The following is a 16,081-nucleotide window of genomic DNA, read 5'->3' on the forward strand; positions in this document are numbered from 1 at the left end:
CCATCCTCCCCTTTTGAAGTGCTCCTTTCAGGGGTTTCTGCTCCCTGTTACCCTCTCTTCCCTTTACAGGAGGAGTACATCTTGAGCTGGGGTGTTGTGAGAAAGAACCCACATCTTGCATGTGTTTTGCTTTTGTGTTCAGGTTCTTGGAATGAGAAAACCCTTTTCCACTTGGTGTTTTGAATCAACTGCAGTTTTATTTAGAGTGAGATTCTCCGATCCCTGCGGCTGGCATGGGTGTGAGTGTGCTTGGTGGGGTTTCCTGCCGAGCTGGGCGTAGTAGGTGCACAACTACACTTGGGGAGAAATGAAACCAACACTGGAATCTCTTAGAAGTAAGAAATTTTGTTTTTAATACCAGTAGCGTTATAAACTGAGTGGATGCTGGAGCCACCCAGAGCGAGATGTTGCACTTTTTGACATTTCTTTTGAAGTCATCAGCAGAGAGCTTAGGCTCTCCCTCTTCTTTCTTTTCTCTTGAGCGTTGCTGCTACTTGGACACACCCTACAAAGTGGAAAAAAAAAAAAAAAGTCCTGCAACAACTTCTAGCCTCAGAGTGAGAGAACCGATGTTTTTCTCCTTAACTCAGTGCTGACCTACTGCCACTGTGTTTTCCTAATCCTCATTCACTTACTCATGAAGAGTATTTGAGAACCTGGTGTGTGCCCTTGATGCAGCAAGAAAAATCGAGCTCCTGCCCTCAGGAGTTTTATGTTTAAAAGGAGAATAGTGATAATAAACAAAGAGACAAATAAGATCCTTTCAGAGTATGGTAAATGTTACAAAGTAAATTAACCAGTTGGCCTATTAACAAGAAATAGGAATGAGATGGGGTCTCTTTGGATAGGACGATCAGGAAAGGCCTCCCTGATGAGGAAATATTTGAGCTGGGGTCTAGAGGATGAGGTGGAGTCAGCCATGCAGAAGCAGGCAGAGGGTCAGGGAGAAGCGAGAACAAATGTAAGCGCCTAGCGCAGGTAAGAGCCTGACATGTTTGAAAACATGAAGGAAGTGGGTATGGCTGGGGCCTAGTGAGTGAGGGGAGCCTAGGCCAAGTTAAGATCGGCAGGGTGGGCGGGGCTAGGATGAGGGCTTCTCAACTACGGGAAGAGGTAGATTTTATTTTAGGTACAATGGGAAGCCTTGAAGCCTTTAAGCAAGTGAGAATGGGATTTGATTCATGTCGTGGTGATGGCAGGTCTGTTTCTAAGGGCTAGAACTGTATAGCAGGTGGAAGAAATGTGAAGTCTGTTTTAATCCTAAGCATCAGCCAGGAACTTAAGTCTCAAATTCAGCTTTTTATATACTGCAGTTAACTTCCAAACCATTTACCCACATTATGCTGCTGTCTTCTCTGGCTTCCCAGTGAAGGACTTCCCACCCACAGCCCTAAAGAATCAGAGCGACTGCTTGTGCGGTGGGTCAGAGATGTGATCAGGTAGGGCGCTACTGTGCTTTACAGAGCACTCCAGATCTGCCTCGATAAACCCTTCTGGAGGAACAAGTCACCCAGACTCTCATCTCCTTGTCCCTTTCATCAGGGACATCATGTGTTTAATGTCTACTTTGTGCCCAGGGTAGTTAGTCCTGGAGAGATTAAAGAAATATCAAGCAAGATACCTGCCCTCAGACATTTAACAGTTTATTTGAGTAGCTAAAATTTACCCATATACAAAATAAAGAGCACTTCAGCATCCTGTGGGGGTGCTGACTAATTACAGTACTAGTTCTGAGAGCATAACGCTATTTCTCAAGATCCGGGAGATGTTTAGGGTCTGAAAGCCTTGCAGAGAGGATGAGGGCCCCGCATTCCTGTGCCTGTCTCATACTTGGTACCAGGGACTACTAGAGCTCACTGCTTTCACTCCAATTGGTAGAGTATGGTCTCCTTGCTCAGCATTTCTTGTCGTGTTCTGTGTTGTTTAAAGACAGGTGATGCTTCCGTTACTGGAGTCACCTGCTTATACATTTCCCTCCAGTCATACTCTGAGCTCCTTGAGAAAGTGTCTTATCCAGAACTGGGCACTGAATGAATGACTCAGGACAGCCGGTTTTAAAGTGTGATATGTGTGTGTGTGTGTGTGAATGACAGAGAGGAACAGATACAACTCTCTTGCAAACTTGTTGGAATTCTAGACATGGATTCAGATTCTAAGATGTTCTGAATACCTGATTGTATCCTCTGCACTGTTCTCTGTATCTGTGAAATGAGAGTAGCTGCCCTTCCTATAGGAACAGGAATTACCTGCTTCCGTGAGAACACCACATCTTCCTCCTACCAAAGGGTCGCCTTCAGCTACGGACACAGTCGTGGTTTTCAGCTTTTCTAGTGAAGGAAGTAGGTCACAGTCTTAGATACTGAGAGATTGTTAGTGCCTGGCAATAGTTTCAGGTGTGAAATTCCCTGTTCATATACATACCAGGTGATACATGGATAGGGTCCTGAGGTTCTCCCCTCCGCCCTGCCGTCAGCCCTGCACCCTGTGAGTAAATTCTTCCTCATCACAGCCCTGCACTCTCTACCCTTATCCTGTGGTAGACTCCAACACCCTCAGCCACCCTGACCTCCCCACCACTTGCCATCCTCCGCCAGCCCCACCTCTCACCCTCTATGCCACAGCCTCCAAAGAAAATAGAGCAGGATTGGAAGCAGATTGTAAGTGACCAGCAAATTGTTGATTGTTGGAGATTTGGAGGCCTGAAAAAGTGACATCTGGTTCAAAGGGTCCGTTTCCATTCCCATCTTGCTGGCCTGAGGGGTTTCTCTAAAGTGCATTTCTACATAAGTTTGTTGTACAACTGAGGAAGTAAGTACGCCCTTGAACTGTTAGAAGGGAGTGATGTAGTCATGGCTGTATTCTGCCTCATCATTTCTCTGTTTATATCTTTTATCAAATTCTTCTCATTCCAGTCTTATTTATAGCTCTGGGAAGAAAACCCACCCACCTCATCTTCCAGAATACTCCTACACAGTTCCCATGTAGGACTGGCTTTCAGTTCTGACAGCATAATCTGTAGGATACCATGTCTTCAATGGCTCCCTTACCTTCAGGGTTGTTCGTGTTCTGCATATCGTTCAGAGCTGAGGTATGGCCTTTCATAAAGTGCAGGGGATTAAAGCATCTCCCAATTCCTACATACCCCTCTCTGCTGCTTGATACACTCTGCTCATGGCATCTAAACTATGGGATATGGAAGTTAGTTTCTGATGTGTTTTTAAACAGGATCATTTCCCAGCATCTGTCACTCTCCTCATGTAAACATGTGTCTCAAATTTAATACTATATAAACCCTACCAAATACAGAGTGGCAAATAGCAAAGGATTACATATGCCAGGCCCTGAGCCTTCTTTAATAATGTCTGAAGCTCTGCATATCTTGAGGGAGATGAAAGATGGCACAGATAGGAAGCTTGTGCTTAAGTCCAAGATTAAGACCAGAAATGCTGCTGTAGCCAGAGTGAAGATTCATAGAAAACACGGGTCATGTATGGTACACTCTGTTCTCAAACAGAGCTTTCCCCACAGCCTTTCTCTTTGACATTTAAAGGTGTACTAGGTCATAAGGTTTAGGTGAAAATGAAGAAAATGTTCTGAGCACTGCTGCAGAGGAATAACCTTTTTTAGGAAAACATTGAAGTTCTTCTGACCCAGACAAATGAGAAAAAAATCTCTTGTAATCTTTCTGGATTTGAAGGAAGAACCTTGTCTGTCTCTTCCTTCTCAGCCTTCTGTTATTCTCTTGTGAGTCCTTGAGAAAAGCATAGAGTTGCATGTTTCTGTGCTATTGTGAACCCTCAGTTCACTGTTTTCCCGTGTGTGTAGTGGAAACACCTTGGCACCTTGGCAAGCATGTGAAGAAATCATTAGTTTTGTCCAGTAGATTCTCTAAGGACCTTGGTCCATTGCTTGAGTGAGCTTGTTTGTTGTTGTTGTTTGTTTTTGTTTTCATTTTATTTATTTATTTTTTAAATTTTTATTTATTTATTTGACAGACAGAGATCACAAGTAGGCAGAGAGGCAGGCAGAGAGAGAGGAAGGGAAGCAGGCTCCCTGCAGAGCAGAGAGCCCGATGTGGGACTCGATCCCAGGACCCTGGGATCATGACCTGAGCCGAAGGCAGCGGCTTAACCCACTGAGCCACCCAGGCGCCCCTTTGTTTTCATTTTAAATGGCGTTTTTGTGCACCAAGTGGGTGTCATTGGTGACCTTAACCACTGAATAGTTAGAAGAATCCAAAGAGTATGAGGGCATCACAGTTCAGAGAGGGCAGCGGTTGCTGTCAATCCAGAAGACTCACAAACCGCCTTGCCCCTGAGAGGTACTCAAATGTGTTGCTAGGTGAAAAAGTGAACCAATTGGTCAGCTAGTTTTGACTGGCTTGTAGGTATGCAGATAGGTGTTGCATATCTCAGATTGAATCTGTAAAGAATAGCTTTATGTAATGAATCCCCACCACTCTGTTTTTTTTTTAATAGTTGAAATTCCACATCTTTCTTTCTTTTTTTTTAAAGATTTTATTTATTTATTTGACAGACAAAGATCACAAGTAGGCAGAGAGGCAGGCAGAGAGGTGGAGGCAGGCTCCCCGCCGAGCAGAGAGCCCGATGCGGGGCTCGATCCCTGGACCCCGGGACCATGACCTGAGCCGAAGGCAGAGGCTTAACCCACTGAGCCACCCAGGCGCCCCATTACTCTGTATTTTTAATAAACTTGGCTGTATCTTGACTCCCTAACCCTTAGTTCTGCAGTCTGATCCCTTCCTTTGTCATGTTTCAGCTGTCATTGTTAGCTCAGTGATCTATGTAGAGACAGTGTGGCCCAGTTGTAGCACTCATGGCTAATCTGTCATTTTACAGGGCCCCACAGTTAGCTGGAAACCTCCTGTTCATCTGATTATAGCAATCTCTGCACCAAGAAGAAATTTCTTTTAAACTCTGACAAGAGGTTATTTAATGGCTTAAAGTATTAGGATTGAGCACTATGATCTTTTACCTTCTGAAGCTAAATTTCTTCTTAATATTTTTATTTGTAACTTAGGAATTAGTACTTACATTATTCTTCACCAAATGTACAAATTGAGTTTGCATATTCTCTTTCCTTAGTATATGTGGATCAAATCCATTTTTGTAAAGCTCTTTTAAAACTGATTTTTGTGGGGTGCCTGGGTGGCTCAGTTAAGCCTCTGCCATCGACTTAGGTCATGGTCTCAGGGTCCTGGGATAGAGCCCTGCATCGGGCTGTCTGCTTGCAGGGAACCTGCTTCCCCCTCGCTCTCTGCCTGCCTCTCTGCCTACTTGTAATTTCTGTCACATAAATAAATAAAATCTTAAAAAAAAAAAAAAAAGAGAAACGAAATTTGGGAGTGCCTGGTGGCTCAGTGGGTTGGTCCTTTGCCTTTGATTTGGGTCATGATCCCAGGGTTCTGGGATAGAGCCCTGCATCAGGCTCTCTGCTCAGCAGGGAGCTGCTTCCCCCTCTGCCTCTGCCTGCCTCTCTGCCTACTTGTGATCTCTCTCTCTTGTCAAATAAATAAAGTCTTTAAAATAAATAAATAAAGCAAGCAAGCAAGCCAGCCAGCCTGATTTTTGTTTTTGTAACCCCTGCAAGGATAAACCAACTTCCTGAAGCCCCAGAGTTTCTTGTAATGAGAAGGAGGCTATAATTTAGTTTTGTCATCTAGTGACTTGGAGACATAGCATGGGATCTTTTCCCCCATTACTAGAATTCAGAAGAACTAGCCATGGGGCTGCCTGGCTGGCTTAGTTGGTAGAGTGCACAACTCTTCTCCCAGTTGTCAGTTCAAGCCCCACATTGGGTGTAGAGATTACTTTAAAAATAAAATCTTTTGGGGACGTTATGTGCTATGGTGAGTGTTGTGAAGTGTGTAAACCTGGCGATTCACAGACCTGTACCCCTGGGCCTAATAATATATGTTTATAAAAAATTTCTTTAAATTAAATTAAAAAAATAAAATCTTTAAAAGCTAAAAACAAACAGGGGTGCCTGGTGGTTCAATCAGTTAAGCATCTGACCTTTTTTTTTTTTAAGATTTTATTTATTTAATTGACAGAGTGAGCATGAGCCAAGGGAGGGGCAGAGCGAGAGGGAGAAGCAGACTCCCTGCTGAGCAGGGAGCCCTATGCAGGGTTAGATCCCAGGACCCTGGGATCATGACCTGAGCTGAAGGCAGACACTTAACCAACTGAGTCAGCCTGGCACCCCAAACATCTGACTCTTGATTTCGGCTCAGGTCATGATCTCAGGGTTGTGAGATCAAGTCACGCATCAGACTCCACACTGGCTGTGGAGTCTGCTTAAGATTTTCTCTCTCCCTCTCCGTCTGTGCACCCCCCCACCCTGCAAAATAAGATAAAATAAAAATAAAAACAAATAAAAGAACTAGCCATAAGACCAGTCCCATCTAATAGCACTTTTAGCAACAATAGAAATATTCTGTAACACTAGCCACTAGCCATACGGGCTGTTTGAGCACTTGAAATGTGGCTAGCTTAAGTGAGGAGCAGAATTTACAATTTAATTTAATTTTAATTAATTTAAATAGTCACATGTGACTGGTGGCTATTGTATTAGTGAAGTTTTAGACCTTATTGTGCCACTTAGGAACAAGGTGAGTTTGGGCAACCCTATTAACTTCTGAACTCAACTTCTACTTTTTATAAAAAGGAAATAAGCCTTCTCATCTACCCCACAAAGTTAGTTTGGAAATAAATGAGGTGTTCATGCTTTTGAAATATAGGCAGTGTTATTCTCAGTTAAGAAGGGGAGGATTTGGGACACCCGGGTGGCTGAGTCAGTTAAGTATCTGCCTTCAGCTCAGGTCATGATCCCAGGATCCTGGGATTGAGTCCAGCATCGGGCTCCCTGCTCAGCTGGGGGTCTGCTTCTCCTCGCTCTTCCTCTCTCTCTGCCCCTCTTCATTTGTTCATGTTCTCTCTCTTTCTCTGTCTCAAATAAAATCTTTATTTAAAAAAAAAAAAGAATGAGAGGAGCATTAGCTTGGATCTACCCCCCCCCCACACACATATATATCTCATTAATTTCTCTCAAAACCAGTGTTTGGGAATAGGAACTATTTTTCAATAAATCCTTCTTCCATTTTTCTTCCTACCCACAGATTAAAAAACAGTTGCTGAAAATTGTTAAGAGTCAAAGAACCACTGGATAACATAGTGTTCTGTTAAGACTATTACTATTTTGGGGCGCCTGGGTGGCTCAGTGGGTTAAAGCCTCTGCCTTCAGCTCAGGTTGTGATCCCAGGGTCCTGGGATCAAGCCCCGAATCAAGCTCTCTGCTCAGCAGGGAGCCTGCTTCCTCCTCTCTCTCTGCCTGCCTCTCTGCCTACTTGTGATCTCCATCTGTCAAATAAATAAATAAAATATTAAAAAAAAAAGACTATTACTATTTTGTTAAGATTGTTCCTATTTTGGTCCTCTATTAGCAGGACTATCATTTTATTAGCTTACTCTCTCGTGGCAGTGGATGTTTCTTCCTTAACCTCTCTCTTTTTTTTTTTTTTTAAAGATTTATTTATTTATTTGACAGAGAAATCACAAGTAGGCAGAAGTAAGCAGAGAGGCAGGCAGAGAGGGAGAAGCAGGCTCCCTGCTGGGCAGAGAGCCCGATGCGGGACTCGATCCCAGGACCCTGGGATCATGACCTGAGCCGAAGGCAGAGGCTTAACCCACTGAGTCACCCAGGCACCCCTTTCCTTAACCTCTCTTAAACAAAACAATTATGTGTCTGGGTTGGAAATGTTTTTTTAAATTTCTGGGCAATTTGCCAAGAGACAGAAATGTTCACCCGTGGGGATACGGTGGTGATTCCAGGGCGGATGAGGGTCTGGTTTGAGGCCTGAATTGCTCTTTTCTTTTAAAACTGAAATTTAGGATGACAAAAGCATAGGCTTCAAGGAAATGTCATTTGTCTAGTTTAAAGCAGAGTGTTACAGTGTTCAAGGCTAGTCCCAGCGGCTACTTGGTCTAGGTGGGGGCTGGGGTGAGAACAGATCCTCACCCAGGCTTCCATCAGTTCCCATTTGCTCCAGTCCACTTGGGAATTGCTAGAAGCTCTTTGGTAGTCTCTATGGCCCGAGTCCCTTTCTGGTAGGAGCCCAGAAGAGGCGTCCCCTAAACCCCACAGTTTGCCTGCTGCCGCTGGTCAAGGTCATGCCCTCAGACTCATGCTTCTAGATGCTGAGCCTCACAAATGTTCCTGTGGTCCATCTGGCTCCTTTGGATACATTGATATCTTTGTATGAGAGAGCTAGTTGCCTGTTTCCTTTGTAAAGTTGAGGTAAAATTGGGGCACCTGGCTGGCTCAATCAGAAGAGTATGTGACTCTTGATCTCAGGGTCGTGAGTTTAAGCCCCATGCTGGGTGTGGAGATGACTTAAATAAATATTTTAAAAATAAAATTTTAGGGATGCCTGGGTGACTCAGTCAGTTAAGCATCTGCCTTCGGCTCAGGTCATGATCCCAGGGTTCTGGGATCGAGTTCCGCATTGGGCTCCTTGCTCAGCAGGGAGTCTGCTTCTCCCTCTGCCTGCCATTCTCTCTCTCTCTGACAAATAAATAAAATCTTAAATAAAATTGATATATAATTAACATAACATATTAGTTTCGGGTGTACAATATAGTTACTGTTTTTTTTTAAGATGCAGAGAACCCTGCCTAATTGAGATGTTCCTTAGCCCAGAAATGTGACCCTTTCTCTGTAGTTGAATACCAAGGTGACATGGCATTTGAGAAATACCATTGTAAAATGTGTGTCCTAGGATTGGGGCTAACCTGACCCTAGATCTGAAGCCCAGAGAAAATTATGTCAGGCACGTGGACTCAGGAGTCCTCTCTTTCATCTCAGGAGATCAGCTGATCGTGTCACTCCGGGGTGTTATATGTCTCATTTCTGATGGATACTGCGACCTCTTCCCTGCTATCATAAGGTATATTCACACAGTGGTCAGTGACTAGCACCATACATCCTCCTTGGCCAGTTGGTAACAAATCCCAAAAATAGGACTCTAGAGTGAGTTGTATATTCATGTTCTCAGCATATTCATTGTTGAATTTAAAGAAGAATCCAAAAAAAGAGGGGGAGGTGTGCCTGGGTGGCTCAGTTGGTTAGGCGGCTGCCTTTGGCTCAGGGCATAACCCCAGGGTCCTGGGATCAAGCCCAACATCGGGCTCCCTGCTCGGTGGAGAGCCTGCTTCTCTGTCTCCCTCTGCCTCCTGCTCTGCTTATTTGTGCTATCTCTCTGCCAAATAAATAAATAAAATCTTTAAAAAAGAAGAAGAATCCAACAGGGAGCCCTGTTGAACAGGCCATCAAAAGTCTTCTTGGTAAGAGTTCTTGATAAAATTTAATATCTAAAAAGCTCAATAGGTATTCAGTTTTATTTAATAGTTCTTGAAGTGGGGACACCCGAGTGGCTCGGTTGGTTGGGTGTCTGACTCCTGATTTTGGCTCAGGTCATGATCTTGGGGTCATGGGACTGAGCCCTGCCTCAAGCTCTGTGCTCACAGCAGTCTTCTTGTCCCTTTCCCGGTGCTCCTCCCTCTGCTTGCTCTCTCTCTCTCTCAAATAAATTAATTAATAAAATCTTTAAAAATAATAATAATTCTCAAAGTGCCTGAGATACCCAAGACCAACTTCTTTTCAAGGTAGTAAAGGGAGTGAGGGAGTTTATAAAGTTGCTTGTTGAAACTACTCACAGATTTCACCTGCACCATTACAGACTTAAAGAATCACATACACAAGGTGGGGCGTCCTCATAGCATCTGCTGATGTGGTGATTTAATGTTTGCAGCCTACTGGGATGCGATCTGCAAAAGGGCAAAAGTGATTTGGAGTTTTTATCTACACAGATGACTTACGCCTGTTGATAATGGGACTCAGTAAGAGGCAGTGGCTTTTGGGGGGTGTGTGTGCTTCACCCGGGGAGCGGGGAGTGTTGGTGGGGCTGATAATTGACTGATCCAGAGCGTTAGGCCGGGCTGTGATGGGAGAGCTGGGTATGAACGTGCGCGCTGTAGATGTCAAAGGGAAACTCCGAAGACCAAGTGAACCATCTTTAGCCTCTCACCTTTTAACCTTTTGGAATTCAGTGAACCTGCTGATACTCATGCCATCAAAGATCGCACACTGACCTTCTTTCCCTAGTCTCAGTCCCTCTCACTGGGGTCAAGGTTGTGAGACTCTGGAACAGCTTGCGTTTATGGGAAGGAAAAGATTCAGCATCCTGAGTCTCCTCTTTTACATTGATTCTTGGTTGCTGGCTTTCCTGCTGGTTTGGGTGGCGGTGGCAGCCCAGGTGCCAAAACAGGGGTGGTGGCAAGTCTGAGAACCAAAACAGGATGTGCACGCGGCACGTTTTCTGTTTGGATTCTCGCTAGCACACATGCCACCTCCCAGCTCTTCTTCGATTCACATGGATTTAGTTCTGGTTTCTGTTGTCACGGCCAGTCCCTGGAACTGTCGACACAACTCTTTAGTTAATGTCTTTGTTGCCGGATAATACCGTAGGCATTTTGGTATGACAGCTGAAAACAGTAAGACAGAAATTGGAAGTCAGGCCCAGTTAGTTGTCAGCATTGGATTCCACATGCACGCTGTTTCCTGCAGGAGGACGGCCCAGAGAAAAACTGAACCAGTAACGGTGCTTCAAGTTTAACAGAGCCTCTAGCAGCTGGCAAAGCACTTTCACTTTATTAGTACTAACGGCCGTCAGCGCGGTGGTTCGTACAATTGCCATTTTGTAGGTGAGGCTGTTGAGGCTCAGAGGGGCCATGTGACCACCACTGAAAGACAGAAGCAGAGCCAGTCCTGTCTCCCTTCTCCAAAGTCCATGCTAACTCCTGAAGGTCACAGACTAATGGTTTGGTTTTTTTTTTAAAGATTTTATTTATTTATTTGACAGAGATCACAAGTAGGCAGAGAGGTGGGCAGAGGGAGAGGGGGAAGCAGGCTCCCTGCTGAGCAGAGAGCCCAACGTGGGGCTTGATCCCAGGACCCTGAGATGATGACCTGAGCCGAAGGCAGAGGCTCTAACCAATGAAGTCACCCAGGTGCCCCAAGACTAATGGTTCTAAATGACAGGAATTTTATGGTGATAGCCTGCTGTACTCCCCTGCCCCACCCCCCACAGTTTCAGTAGTGAAAGTTGAAAACAGCATCAGATCAGGACCCACAGTCAGTGAGGTAAGGTGAAAGTTGGTAGTTGGTGGTGAGAGGAGCACTAAAATCGCTTCCAAGTTGCTGTCCCTTTCTGCTGCTGTTTGAAGGCAGAGGTTTGAAGGCCAGGGGCATCTTCCCATTTCTGTCATAATAACCTTTAGTTAGATCAGAGCTTCTTGATTTTTCTCTGATGCCATTGATGCTCCTTAGACAATCTTACATTGTCCCTCCGCCGCACAGTTGCGTGGGTTCCCGAGGTTCGGCACAATCGTGGGTCTTCACAGATGCTCTGTGGCGGTACAGTGTGCCCCAGGTTAGGAGCCCCTGCTCTGCCCAGATTCAGAGCCCTTAGATTCTGATTACACATAAAGGTGGTGGAAACCCTTACTCACCAGTGGCATGGCTGACCTCTGTGCTTTCATCACTCAGATGTGTAAGTGACCCTCCCCTGATTCCAGCAGTCCTCTGGGCTCCTCGAACTTCCTTTCTGTAGCTACCTTCTATGGAGTGTGCTCGCCAGGCTCCAGAAACAGTAGGGTATGGAATCAGAATCCGTCTCAGCTGAGCTAGGCCCTCACTGGGGTGGGAGGGGAATTGCAAAAAGACCTGATCCTTTGACTCTTAAAAATGCATGCTTTGCAACCCAGGGCGGTGAACCTGAAAAGGGCTCAGGAGATTAAACTCTACTAATTTGTGGGCACATACATAGCTAGCAGAGCTGAAATTTGGAACTAAGCTGTTGAAAAGAGGATTTATCAAGTCCTTACTAGGTGTACTTTATGGTCACTTAGCCCCTGGTGTTGGAGAGTGAGCAAATGAAAATCCTTTCTCATCTGTGCTGACACCTTTCCTCTGCCTTTTGGACTTAGGGAAACAATGGGTTTGGAATTTTAGTGGCACCAGAATCCTCAAAGAGCTTAATGAGTAAAAGTCTTGAAGCCCAGGAATCTGCATCCCAGAGAGAGTCTTGCACTCCAGAGTCAAGCTAATGCCAGTGACTCTCCAGCTGCACCCAGAGGGACACTGGACCAAAGGCTGCTGATCTTTTCTCTTTTCATTTTTAGTGGCAGTATAGATCACCGTTAATGTCTTCTCGCACTAATTCTCAAGTAGAGAATTAGTCTGTGTGATTCAAGAGTGATGACAAATTTCTAGGACAGCTGAGGCTGCTGCTTATGGAATGACCCAGTTTGGACAGCTTGCGAGTCCCTTGTCTCCAGGGCTGGGGACCCCATACCATGTCAGTGGTCCCTTTGACAAGTTAACAAACTGCCTGGAGCCAGACTAGTGTGACAGACTAGTGCTAGGCCAAGGGATGTGACAAAAGGCTCCATTAACTTTGGAAGGAGTTTGGTTATATAGTGACCCCTTCTGCTATGTTGGCCCCTTCAGGGAGGTCTGGAGGGAAGAGGAATGGCAGAATATGTGTCCACTTTGACATTTTTTGAGGTTCTATTTGAAGTCCTCCCTCTGTCCCATTGCTAGTATTAGAAAAAAGGTCAAGGCAGCATCTCTGAGATGAAAGCAAAATGCAAAAGGTCAGATTAAAATCACCGAGGTTTTTGTTTCTTTGTGTGTTGTTGTTTTGTTTTGTAATTATCACATGGGGGGGGGTAGATACTTGATCAGAGATTATCTTTGTGTCCCCGATCCCCATCCCCTCCTCCTACCTCTGTTATGCTGAAATAGAGACAAGTAAAAAGATACAAATTTTGGAATCAGAAGAACCAAAGTCTAATCTCCATTCTGTAGTTGATTAGGATGTGATCTCAGGCAAGTCAGGTCTCCAGTATGAATTGTAGAAAATAATAAGTTCCAAGAAGCTCAAGGAAGATAATTCCCAACACCCTGTACAAACATCAGGGAGAACAGGGAGGCTGTTTGCAGCAACTCTGCGTTACTCTTGGGAGCCTTTTTGTCCATCACTAGGTTGGCAGACACAGTCCTACTTTATTTCTTCTCCCCATGTCATTTCCTCTAGTAGCACATGAAAACACAGTAAAGCCCGAAGTCCTACAAAGCCCCGGTGGTCGCCCCTGTCGGCCTTCTCTCGGTATCTCCTGCCGCTCCTGTTCACTCTGCTCTGCTGCCCTGGCCTCGGCACCCTCTGTTGCCCAGGTCAGCTCGCACCCGGGGCCTTTACTCTCGCAGCTCTCCTGGCCTGGAGGCTCTTCCACGGATGCCTGCGGGGCTCACTCCTTCCTCGGGGCTCTGTTCAGACAGTACTTTCAGAGCGTCTCCTGACCTTCCGGAGAGAGAAATGCTCCTGCCTCCACAGAATGACTCTCTGTCATTCAACTACTGCTTTATATTTCTTTGTGGCCCACATCACCTCCTGCAGTGTTAGATGTTCATTTGTTTTCTGTGTCCTCCTTCACTAGAGTGTAGGCTGCAGGAGAACATGGCTGTCCTAGCACCAAAACAGTCTGACACGTGGGCTCTCAGTAAATATTTATTGGGAGAATGAGTAATTAACTGTTAGCACATCTTAACCTCTTAGGGGACATAAACCTCTGGACCCTACTTCCTTACCTCTTCTCCACCTGGTGCATCATGTGCCCCAGCAGCCCACTGGCCTGGCTCTGAGACCAGCAGCCACTTCCTAAGTGTCAGTAATCCTGTGGACACTGTGCAAGCCTTACTTTGTCTAACCTGCCCACTGCTGCCATCTCTCTTCTCCTGCTCTCGTTCTTGAGGCTGACTCCTGAGAGCAGCTTTGCATAGCTCTCTTCTGCCTCAGAGAGCCACCTCTGGTTCCTTTGCTGGGCTCTCTTCATCATTAGTGATGAACTGAATCACTTAAATTCTGGGATTCTCTTAAGATTCAGCACTGGCAAGGATTTTCTTCTGTTTCTACATAACCTATCAGATTATCTTTTAATGATATCACACACACACACACACACACGTGTACACACATGCACACACTTGCACATCTCTTGGTAGGATGTCTCATGATCAACTTGTGCCAGCATGCCCCTAACTGAACAGTCTCTCACCCTATCCCAAGCTTGCTCCTCCTGTAGTCTGAGAGTGTATATGGCATAACCTTTCACCCAGTCATTCCACTTGATTCTTCCCAGTGTCCTCTTGATCGCTACTACACAGTCTTGAAAAGATGCAGGTCTTACTATTTTGCCGTTCCCAGTGTCATAATTGATTTCAGGTGGGGATCATCAGTAGATGCTGAAACAATGAGGTAAGTGGTGGTTAGGGAACAGGATTTTCACATGGCAACAAATGACATTAATTACAAAGGAGGAAGTGCTGTTTTTAAGATGGAGACATCTCCTGTCACCTTGCGAACTTCTAGCACCATCAGTGGTTGGGCAACATGGTATTATGTGTTTTCTAAACCAGGAGTTACACGTCACCTGTGTAGTCTCCTTGCCAAAAATGTTTAACTTAAATCTAATCATGAGAAACAAATTCAGAATATAGGACATTCCTTCTGCAAGACAGATGGCTTAGATACTCAGGTTAGTGTCACAAAAAAACAAAAGGCAAAGACGTACTATTCTAGATTGTGACTGAAGGGAGAGCAACAAAATGAGGTGCATGATTCTCAGTTAAATCCTGGATTGGGGGGAAATCTAAAAGATTACAAAAGACATTTTGGGGGGGGGCAACTGAGGAAATTCAAATATGGACTGTAAATTAGATTATTGAATCAGTGTTAATTTTCTTGAGTGTGATAAAGGTATTTTTGTTCTGTAGGAGAATGTCCTCAGGAAGTGCACACTAAAGAATTTGGGGATGAAATGTTTCGGTATCTGCAACTTTCAAGTGATTCTATAAACAAAAATCGTGTGTGTGTATGCTTGTGCATGTATGCTTGAGAGAGAAAACAAATATGGCTAAAAGACAGCTGGTGGATCTAGGTCATAGTTACATGGCTGTCTCTTCTTTCGGTGTATTTGTAAGTTTCGTAGATTCAGAATTAAAAGGGGATACAGGGGGTGCCTGGGTGGCTCAGTGGGTTAAGCCTCTGCCTTCGGCTCAGGTCATGATCTCAGGGTCCTGGAATCGAGTCCCGCATCAGGCTCTCTGCTTGGCAGGAAGCTTGCTTTCTCCTCTCTCTCTGCCTGCCTATCTGCCTACTTGTGATCTCTCTCTGTCAAATAAATAAATAAACTCTTTAAAAAAGGGGGGGGATACAGGGAAGGGGAGCATGTAGACATGAGGGGTGAAATGAGTGTGTACCAATTACCAGCTGTGTTTCTGCTCATTTTATTTTTTCATATAAAACATCAAGTAAGGGGTGCCTGGGTGGCTCAGTGGGTTAAGCCTCTGCCTTCAAAAGAGAAATTAAGGAGTCAATCCCATTTACAATTGCACCCAAAACTATAAGATACCTAGGAATAAACCTAACCAAAGAGGCTAAGACTCTATACACAGAAAACTATAAAGTACTCATGAAAGAAATTGATGAAGACACGAAGAAATGGAAAAATGTTCCATGCTCCTGGATTGGAAGAATAAATATTGTGAAAATGTCTATGCTACCTAAAGCAATCTACACATTTAATGCAATTCCTATCAAAGTACCATCCATTTTTTTTCAAAGAAATGGGACAAATAATCCTAAAATTTATATGGAACCAGAAAAGAACTCAAATAGCCAAAGGAATATTGAAAAAGGAAGCCAAAGTTGGTGGCATCACAATTCCGGATTTCAAGCTCTATTACAAAGCTGTCACCGTCAAGACTGCATGGTACTGGCACAAAAACAGACACATAGATCAATGGAACAGAATAGAGAGCCCAGAAATAGACCCTCAACTCTATGGTCAACTAATCTTCGACAAAGCAGCAAAGAATGTCCAATGGAAAAAAACAACCTCTTCAATAAATGGTGTTGGGAAAATTGGACAGCCACATGCAG

At 44.7% G+C, this 16,081-nt stretch overlaps 1 protein-coding gene across 5 annotated transcripts in view; it reads left to right on the plus strand.

Annotated features, from left to right (window-relative positions):
• Positions 1–16,081, plus strand: part of LOC111157478 (megakaryoblastic leukemia (translocation) 1) — a 104,383-nt gene that overhangs the window by 56,696 nt on the left and 31,606 nt on the right. The gene's annotated exons all lie outside the window — the stretch shown is intronic.

Source organism: Enhydra lutris, unplaced genomic scaffold, assembly GCF_002288905.1.
Source record: "Enhydra lutris kenyoni isolate GAN:26980312 unplaced genomic scaffold, ASM228890v2 scaffoldscaffold55, whole genome shotgun sequence".
NCBI lineage: Eukaryota > Metazoa > Chordata > Mammalia > Carnivora > Mustelidae > Enhydra > Enhydra lutris.